Raw genomic sequence first — 9,617 nt, 5'->3', positions numbered from 1 at the left:
TGTTTGGCTAACTTTTCTACTCTTTCATTAAGTACTCACTCTCTTTTACGAGTTGGTTTGTTAGTTGGGTTATCAGTGTTGCCAGGCTATGTTTTTGATGTTTGGTGATATTACGCTTATGATCAGGCTATTAAACAGAAAGGAAATTTCATTAAAATTGAGCCAACGAAAGTTTTTCATTGACACAAGGAGAATTTTTCACAGAGACAATGAAAATGCTTTGTTAATGAATAGAAAAATCATTACATTAAAAATCATTACATTGAAAATCATTACATTATATTCATTGGATTTATTATAAATATTTTAGACATTTTCTACCAGTGTATTGTTTATATAGGATCGGATGCAGAATAGGCTTTCAGGTTACTTCTAGGTTTAAATCTCGTAATCTATCTATAAATCAATTTTGAGGGACATGGGTTCCATCCACGGTTTCCACTCGTGCCAAAAATAATCTACCAAAATTTGTAGAAAATTCTACCAAGAATCTACCAAATTTAACAAAAATCTTATTTTTCATAAAATTTTCATCGTTCTAGGAAATTTGTCAAAATTTTAATGTTCTAGAAAATTTACAAAAATTTTATTGTTCTACAAAATTTTATTATTCTAGAAATTTTGGCAACATTTTATTTCTCTACATAATTTTGAAAAATTTTATATTTCTAGGATATTTTTTAATTTTTTTTTTCTAGAAATTTTACCAAAATTTTATTGTGTTAGCAAATTGTGGCCAAATTTTATTTTTCTAAAAAATTTTGTATAAATTTTTCCCAAAATTTTATTTCTGTAGAAAATTTTGCCTAAATTTTATATCTATAGACAATTTTGCCAAAATTTTATATCTATAGAAAATTTTGCCAACATTTTATATCTATAGAAAATTTTGCCAAAATTTTATTTCTATAGAAAATTTTGCCAAATTTTTATGTCTATAGTATATTTTGCCAAAATTTTATCTCTATAGAAAATTTTGCCAAAATTTTATTTCTATAAAAAATTTTGCCAAAATTTTATTTCTGTAGAAAAAGTTCTCAAAACTTTATTTCTTTAGGAAATATTGCCAAAATTTTATTTCTATAGAAAATTTTGCCAAAAATTTTATTTCTATGTTATAGAAAATTTTTCCAAAATTTTATTTCTGTAGAAAATTTTGCCAACATTTTATGTCTATAGAAAATTTTCCCAAAATTTTATGTCTATAGAAAATTCTCTCAAAATGTTATGTCTATAGAAAATTTTCTCAAAATTTTATTTCTATAGAAAATTTTACCAAAATTTTATTTCTATGTTATAGGAAATTGTGCCAAAATTTTATTTCTATGTTATAGAAAATTTTGCCAAAATTGTATGTCTATGACATAAAATTTTCCCAAAATTTTATGTCTAAAGAAAATTTTCTCAAAATTTTATGTCTATAGAAAATTTTCTCAAAATTTTATTTCTATAGAAAATTTTCTCAAAATTTTATTTCTATAGAAATTTTTGCCAAAACTTTATTTCTATAGAAAATTTTGCCACAATTTTATTTCTATAGAAAATTTTCTCAAAATTTTATGTCTATAGAAAATTTTCCCAAAATTTTATGTCTATAGAAAATTCTCTCAAAATTCTATGTCTATAGAAAATTTTCTCAAAATTTTCTCAAAATTTTATTTCTACAGAAAATTTTGCCAAAATTTTGTTTTCTATAGAAAATTTTGCCAAAACTTTATTTGTATAGAAAATTTTCCCAAAATTTTATTTCTATAGAAACATTTGCCAAAAATTTTATTTCTATAGAAAAATTTGCCAAAACTTTATTTCTTTAGAAAATTTTGCCAAAATTTTATTTCTATAGAAAATTTTGCTAAAATTTTATTTCTAAAGAAAATTTTGTCAACCTTTTGCAGCATTTTATTTATATATAAAATTTTGCCAAAATTTTATTTCTACTCAAAATTTTTTTTCTACAGAAAATTTTGCCAAATTTTTATGTCTATAGAAAATTTTGCCAAAATTTTATGCCTATAGAAAATTTTCCCAAAATTTTATGTCTATAGAAAAAGTTCTCAAAACTTTATTTCTTTAGGAAATTTTGCCAAAATTTTATTTCTATAGAAAATTTTGCCAAAATTTTATTTCTATATTATAGAAAATTTTTCCAAAATTTTATTTCTGTAGAAAATTTTGCCAACATTTTATGTCTATAGAAAATTTTCCCAAAATTTTATGTCTATAGAAAATTCTCTCAAAATGTTATGTCTATAGAAAATTTTCTCAAAATTTTATTTCTATAGAAAATTTTACCAAAATTTTATTTCTATGTTATAGGAAATTGTGCCAAAATTTTATTTCTATGTTATAGAAAATTTTGCCAAAATTGTATGTCTATGACATAAAATTTTCCCAAAATTTTATGTCTAAAGAAAAATTTCTCAAAATTTTATGTCTATAGAAAATTTTCTCAAAATTTTATTTCTATAGAAAATTTTCTCAAAATTTTATTTCTATAGAAAAATTTCTCAAAATTTTATTTTTTTGTAGAAAATTTTGTCAAAATTTTATTTCTATAGAAAATTTTGTCAAAATTTTATTTCTATAGAAAATTTTGCAAAATTTTATTTCTATAGCAAATTTTGTCAAAATTTTATTTCTATGGAAAATTTTGCCAAAATTTTATTTCTATCGTAAACTTTGTCAAAATTTTATTTCTGCCAAACTTGAAATACCTCTTTGCAAAATCTTCCAAAACATCAATAATTCTACCAATCTATCAAACGGTAAAAAAATCTGGCAACAGTGGTTCCATCCCAGTTTCGACCGAATGCCATATACTTTTTCAGCAGTTGATTATTCCTTCTCAGTAATGCTGGAGACATTTCTGAATCTTTCAACACTTCTATAAATGATTTCATCGTAAGGTGAAACCCCGTTCGGACTCAGCTCTAAGAAGGAAGTCGCTTATCATTGAGCTAAACATAGAATCGGGCAGCAATCAGTGTCAAGAGAGACACTCATTATAATACCACTGTGGTATTATAATGAACTGAATAGTGTAAGAAAGTCTGATATAACGGGCTGCCATTATACACCCAGAGAAGGAATATGATCACCTCAAACATGTTTTAAGAGCAAAATGTTATTTTTGGGTGGTGACCATGTAACATGGTTTTCGCAACCATGTTATTTTCTCGGAAATCATGTATGTGATTTCGACAAGCAGGTTATATTTGACGAGAAAATAACATTTTAGTGACAAACATGTTACATGGTCACCATACAAAAATAACATTTTGCTCTTGAAACATGTTTGAGGTGATCATATTCCTTCTCTGCGTGTACCTAACCTAACATCCCATGGCCAATTTCAGTGGGATCGCATGGGAAATAAGCCTTTACGAGTAGGATGGCTTATTTCCCATGCGGTTTATATGAGGGCTATATTTAATTGTGAACTGATTAAGATCAATTATTGTGTTGCTTTAGGGTGAATACGGACTTCAAGTATCGAATTTCATGATTATCGAATGAAAAAGCCTTTCTTGGGGCTATTTATACTTGTATAGCAATATAAAATATTTGTGTCAAGTTTCAAGTTGGCACGCTTTCGACATACAGACGGACTAGGTTACAAAAGTCGAAAATCTACTTTTTATAAAAAAAAGTAGTCGAAAAACCGAAAGTCGACTAATCGGCTTATTGAAATCGATTAATAAATTTTTATGATGGTCGAAATCGACCGGTCGACTTTTAACGAAAACATCGATAAGTCGATATGGAATTGAAGAGGATATGAAATCGATCTACCTATACAGAAAAAAATATACTTTGTCTTTAATCACAAAATTAATTGATTCAATTAATTTTTTATTGAAATTTCTTCAATCACAGAAATGATAGTATCAATTAGAGGTCTGCATAATTCCATTTGTAAATGCAGAGTACACGTGTACTTGCTAAATGAGTACATCTATTTGAGAGAGTCGCAAAACAATTGGTACACATTTTAATGAACACCAAAAGCCACGAGTAACTTCTTGTTGCTACTCTGATGTCTTCACTACCAACAAACACATATTCCTCTTTCTCTCTTATTGAAGTGTACTCAGAGTGATCACGTCGAGTATGTTGCGAGAACAAAACTTCATAGAGTACTCCATGTACCACGTGCAGTTTCAGAAATACAAGAAAACAGTTACTCTCCATAATATATGTTTTCGGATTGATATAAAGAACGGCAAACGTTAAGGTAAGTGTGTGACATACATAAATATATGAAATATGTGACATACATACATATCTATGATTAATAATAATGGAAAGTTTTGCTTCGCACATAACTGAGAAATACTTGTGGTACCACGTGAAGTGAAGAGAATCCATGTTGTACTTTTTCTCAAGTACTTACATTTTTATTGTTCCTTTTTTTCGGAACACATATTGTTTCGGATAAGTACTTGGTGGTATTTGACAAGCAAGTGTTCTCTTCACTTAACTACTTGCGCTCTGAGAGAAAGACAGTGTATGTACTATATTCGACAGCGAATTGCATACATGTAGTAATAAGTTATTCGATGCAGACCTCTAGTATCAATCCCCAACGTCAATTAAAATATTAATTAATCCAATAATCATTTTAATTGTTGTATTTTTTCTTCCCAAAATTTTGAACCTTAAACCCACAATTAATCAGTATCAAGTTGCTACAATAAAATTAGCTCAGAAATTTTGAATGAAATGTAAATTTGAATTTAAAATTGGCTACAAATTGATTTTATAGATTAATTTATATCGGCTTAGCCATCGCTGACAAAAAAATGGGACGACTTCATTCTCTTTAATAATTAAGCGGCGACGAAAAGACAAAACTGTATCGGTTCAGCCTTACAGCTGCCACCGCCGATGGCTTTATTGACCGCGTCCCAAGTCGCTTTCTGAATAATCGCAAAAATCGAAGTAATGATAATTTGGAAATTGATGGAAAGTCACCATCATTGTGTACCTCCGACAAAAATGGGTCGGCTCATTCTCTGCGTCAAAAGTCGCTTTCTCAATAATCGCAAAAGTCGGTGTAATTATTACTTGGAAATTGATGGAAAGTCTCGAACCAATTGGCAACAATGGTTAAATCTACCACTCAGAGTATCTCAGAGTTTTATTTGCTCACTTATATGCCTTGCAATTTTCATGCATCATCAGTCGATGGCTTCAATCTCTGCCTTCTCAATAATCGTAAAAGTGGAAATTGATAGAAAGTCTCGAACCATCTGGCAACAATGGTTATGCCTACCATTCAGAGTATCTCAGATTCTTATTTGCTTACTTACATGCCTTGCGGTTTTCATTCATCAGTGAAAAATGTTAAACTTTTAAATGGTTTACTTAAAGCAGAATTATGCGCGTGTTCTTTTTTTATTGGCATGGTGGTTATGATTGATTTACAGCAATGGTGGGAAGGTACCAGCAATGCAAATGCCCTAAACAAGTAATGGACACATGTAAATCCCCCTTGACATTCTTTTTTTCTGTTTCTTTCTCAAATACTTCTGGTCTGTTCGTGTTTTTTTTTTCAGACCTACTACAAGCCGCTTAGACCAAAATGTGTAAATGGTATTGCATTAGGGTGGGGCAATTGCACTGTGAGTGACATCATGAAAACCCGTTTTCCTTGGTAAACAAATTCGAACTTCAGGTTCAAGTGAAGCGGTTTTATATGACATTCACATACGCCTGCGTTGGACTTTCACCCATTGATGGATGAGTCTCTGCTCGCCAACCGGTCAGCTCTTGTAGTAAAAACAAAAATTCACTTTCTTGCAATAGAATTACAATCTTCAGGATTATTTAATTTATGCCCACTACTCGAAGAGTTATTAACACAAGATATTGACTATAGACTAATTGATACTTTGCCTACCATAATAAAAAACTAAATTCAATAAAAATTTCTTATCAAGCCTAACGAGCTGTAAATGTAAACTTATCACCAATGTGGAGTGTGCACTATGGTTTGGGAAAATTAAATGGAATACAAAGTGATTACTTTATAAGTGGTTATTCAAGTGTTTACATAAAAGGAAACCAGTATTGAGTCATACGTTATTTGTTTTTGTTTTCCTTGATCTTCACATTGGAATAAAAAATAGATTCACAAAAATGTCTCATTTACATAGGTAGATGACGATACGTTTTAAAAATTTTAAAAGTTCACCACCAGTGGTATCACATTGGACTACTGAGTATTCAAAGTGAGCCTAAAATAACTGGCTGTCTCTAAACCTAACCTAAGCCTAAGCTGATGGACCAGTGTAGAGTTAAAACTTTGATTGAATTTTCAAAAGTGCACCCAATTAAAATTTTAATTGCAAAATTTTTCGTGAAATTTTTTTCTGTGTGGGCAACATGGGAAGTTTTTGTTGCAAAAATGATGTTTTCTCGCTGAACATAAATATTCAAAGGAGTTCCCCGTTCTACAGTGGCCGTTATGGTTACATCATGCAATCCATAACTTATCTTCCCAGCAAAAAAAGAGCTTCCAAAAAAGTAGTTTGGATCCCCAATCTGTGATCCGGAAGTAGTGCAAACTTCGATCATCTCCAATGAATTTTACACGAGCTTGTCATAGGACGGAAGTACTCCCTTTTTGGATCCTTTGCATTGCTTTAGAAGTTGTGCCCTGGAAGTTAATTTGAATGAAGAAATTTAAAAAGCGAAAATTTTTTTTTCAACCAATTTCACTTTTTTTCAATCATATGTTTTATTACACTATTATTTTTCTTTTATCTAATTTTTACAATTTGAAAAACTTTTTCGCTCCGACCAGGGGTTGAACCTGGGTTTGCTGAACGCCATTGAACATAAGCCATTGAACATAAAGCGTCGAAAGGTCAATTCAATTGTGTGTGATATGATCGTAATACGACACCAAGGAATAACATTATAATTGCTTCTCGAGAAGTTCTCTATTAGTATGAACGAAAAAATAAGAAACGTAGGTTCAAATCTCACCAGCGGCAATTTTTTTATCAAATATTTTTCTAAAAAATTATTTTTATACCCTCCACCATAGGATGGGGGGTATATTAACTTTGTCATTCCGTTTGTAACACATCGAAATATTGATCTAAGACCCCATAAATTATATATATTCTGGGTCGTGGTGAAATTCTGAGTCGATCTGAGCATGTCCGTCCGTCCGTCCGTCCGTCTGTTGAAATCACGCTAACTTCCGAACGAAACAAGCTATCGACTTGAAACTTGGCACAAGTAGTTGTTATTGATGTAGGTCGGATGGTATTGCAAATGGGCCATATCGGTTCACTTTTACGTATAGCCCCCATATAAACGGACCCCCAAATTTGGCTTGCTAGGCCTCTAAGAGAAGCAAATTTCATCCGATCCGGCTGAAATTTGGTACATGGTGTAAGTATATGGTCTCTAACAACCATGCAAAAATTGGTCCATATCGGTCCATAATTATATATAGCTCCCATATAAACCGATCCCCCGATTTGGCTTGCAGAGCCTCTAAGAGAAGCAAATTTTATCCGATCCGGCTGAAATTCGGTACATGATGTTAGTATATGGTTTCTAATGACCATGCAAAAATTGGTCCATATCGGTCCATAATTATATATAGCCCTCTTATAAACCGATCACCAGATTTGAACTCCGGAGCCTCTAAGAGAAGCAAATTTTATCCGATCCGGCTGAAATTTGGTACAGAGTGATGTTAGTATATGGTATCCAACAACCATGCAGGAATTGGTTCCTATCAGTCCATAATTATATATAGCTCCCATATAAACCGATCGCCAGATTTGACCTCCGGTGCCTTTTGGAGAAGCAAAATTCATCCGATCTGGTTGAAATTTGGTACGTGGTGGTAGTATATGATATTTAACAACCATGCCAAAAATTGGTCCATATCAGTCCATAATCATTTATAGCCCCCATATAAACCGATCCCGAGATTTGGTTTTGGAGCCTCTTGGAGGAGCAAATTTCATCCGAGTGAGTTGAAATTTGTGGATGACAGTCTTTCGTAGAAGTTTCTCCGCCATCCATGGTGGAGGGTACATAAGATTCGGCCTGGCCGAACTTACGGCCGTATATACTTGTTGTTTTTATGTTATGCATCGTTTTTATTTTCGTCATATATTTTCGTATAAATATATTTTTTCCATTAAAAATCAACAAAAAATTAAAAATTCTCGTAATTTGCAAAATCTTCTCAAAAGAACTTCCATGGAAGCGAAAAAGTCAAACGGCACAGGTTCAAATCCTTTTACTTTTTTATTAATTTTTTTTATTAGTTTTCTATTTTTTTGTAAAATTTAATTGTCCAAAAGTTGCACTTAATGCGCTTTACGGACTATCAGTTATTCCGGACGACAGTGCTCGTGTCGAAAATATCCCATATATTGTGCACATTATAAGTTAAGTCCAAAGGCATAATCGATACTGCTGCATGTTTATGGGATCGATAACACATTTACCGATTATTTAGTCATCGCCGACAAGTCGTATCGATCCGACACACTGTAAGATTCTTTGCAAACACCGACATTCCGTCCGGAATAACTGATAATCTGTAAAGCGCATAAAATAGCCTGATTGCGTTCTTTCTAATACTTGTCCAGAAGGACTGCATCGGAAGTAGACAAAACTCATTGGGGATCCCAAACGCTTTAGAAGAAATGTTTGTGGACTTGTCCAAAAGGACTGCATCGGAAGTGGAAAAATGGTTGGGGGATCCCACGATGCGCTTTAGAAGAAATGTTTGTGGACTTGTCCAAAAGGACTACATCGGAAGTTGAAGAAACTCGATGGGGGATTCTGGGATGGGCTTTAAAAGAAATGTTTGTGGAACAATTTCCAAATTTTTATGCTGGGCTTTTATTCCTTAGCACATGGGCTATCCCATAAAGATCAGGTTTCCAGAAACTGGTCTAAGGATTACATAAAAGTGTCGGTGCTAATGTTGTTTAAAACTCCCTCAATGCTAATTCAGAGACAGTGAAAGTCCTCTCTATTGTAGCACCTTATTTAGGGCCGTCTCCACCGATCGCCCGTTTACATATGCGCGCCACCTATTGTGCTTATTGCTATGGTGTCAACCACACCCAAAAGAAAAATACTTTCCTGAGGATCGAAAATTTAGACAAAGGAAATCCCCTTAATGCATTTTTCTTATAGAGCAGATACACTCGAATTTATGATAAATGATTCAACGATTGTAAAATATTTTATATATTTTTAAAGAAAAAAATTTTTGCGTCAAAAGAAAACTTTGCTTGTCTGAAATTTCGTTCCTCAGAAAAGAAAAATCTTCTTTCACTGCATGTGTTCCATTGTAATCAGCATGGAATGATGTTAGACTTATAGGTCTGTATGCCTTTGGATTTGTATAACTCGTTTTCCCGAGTTTGGGTATGAAGCCTACCCAGTGTATGCGAATCTATGTCATGCGGTATAAATTTCCGCTAAGTGGGGCTCTATTTGCTGATTGACTGACTTTCGCTACCAGTTGATACAACTCCGACGATGATGGTAAGGTCGGAGCATCATACACACAAAAAAATTTTTTTCTGATTCAATCACCAAATTAATTGATCCAATTAATTTTTTAA

This window comes from Haematobia irritans, chromosome 5, assembly GCF_050003625.1.
Source record: "Haematobia irritans isolate KBUSLIRL chromosome 5, ASM5000362v1, whole genome shotgun sequence".
NCBI lineage: Eukaryota > Metazoa > Arthropoda > Insecta > Diptera > Muscidae > Haematobia > Haematobia irritans.
This window is presented reverse-complemented; position numbering follows the sequence as displayed.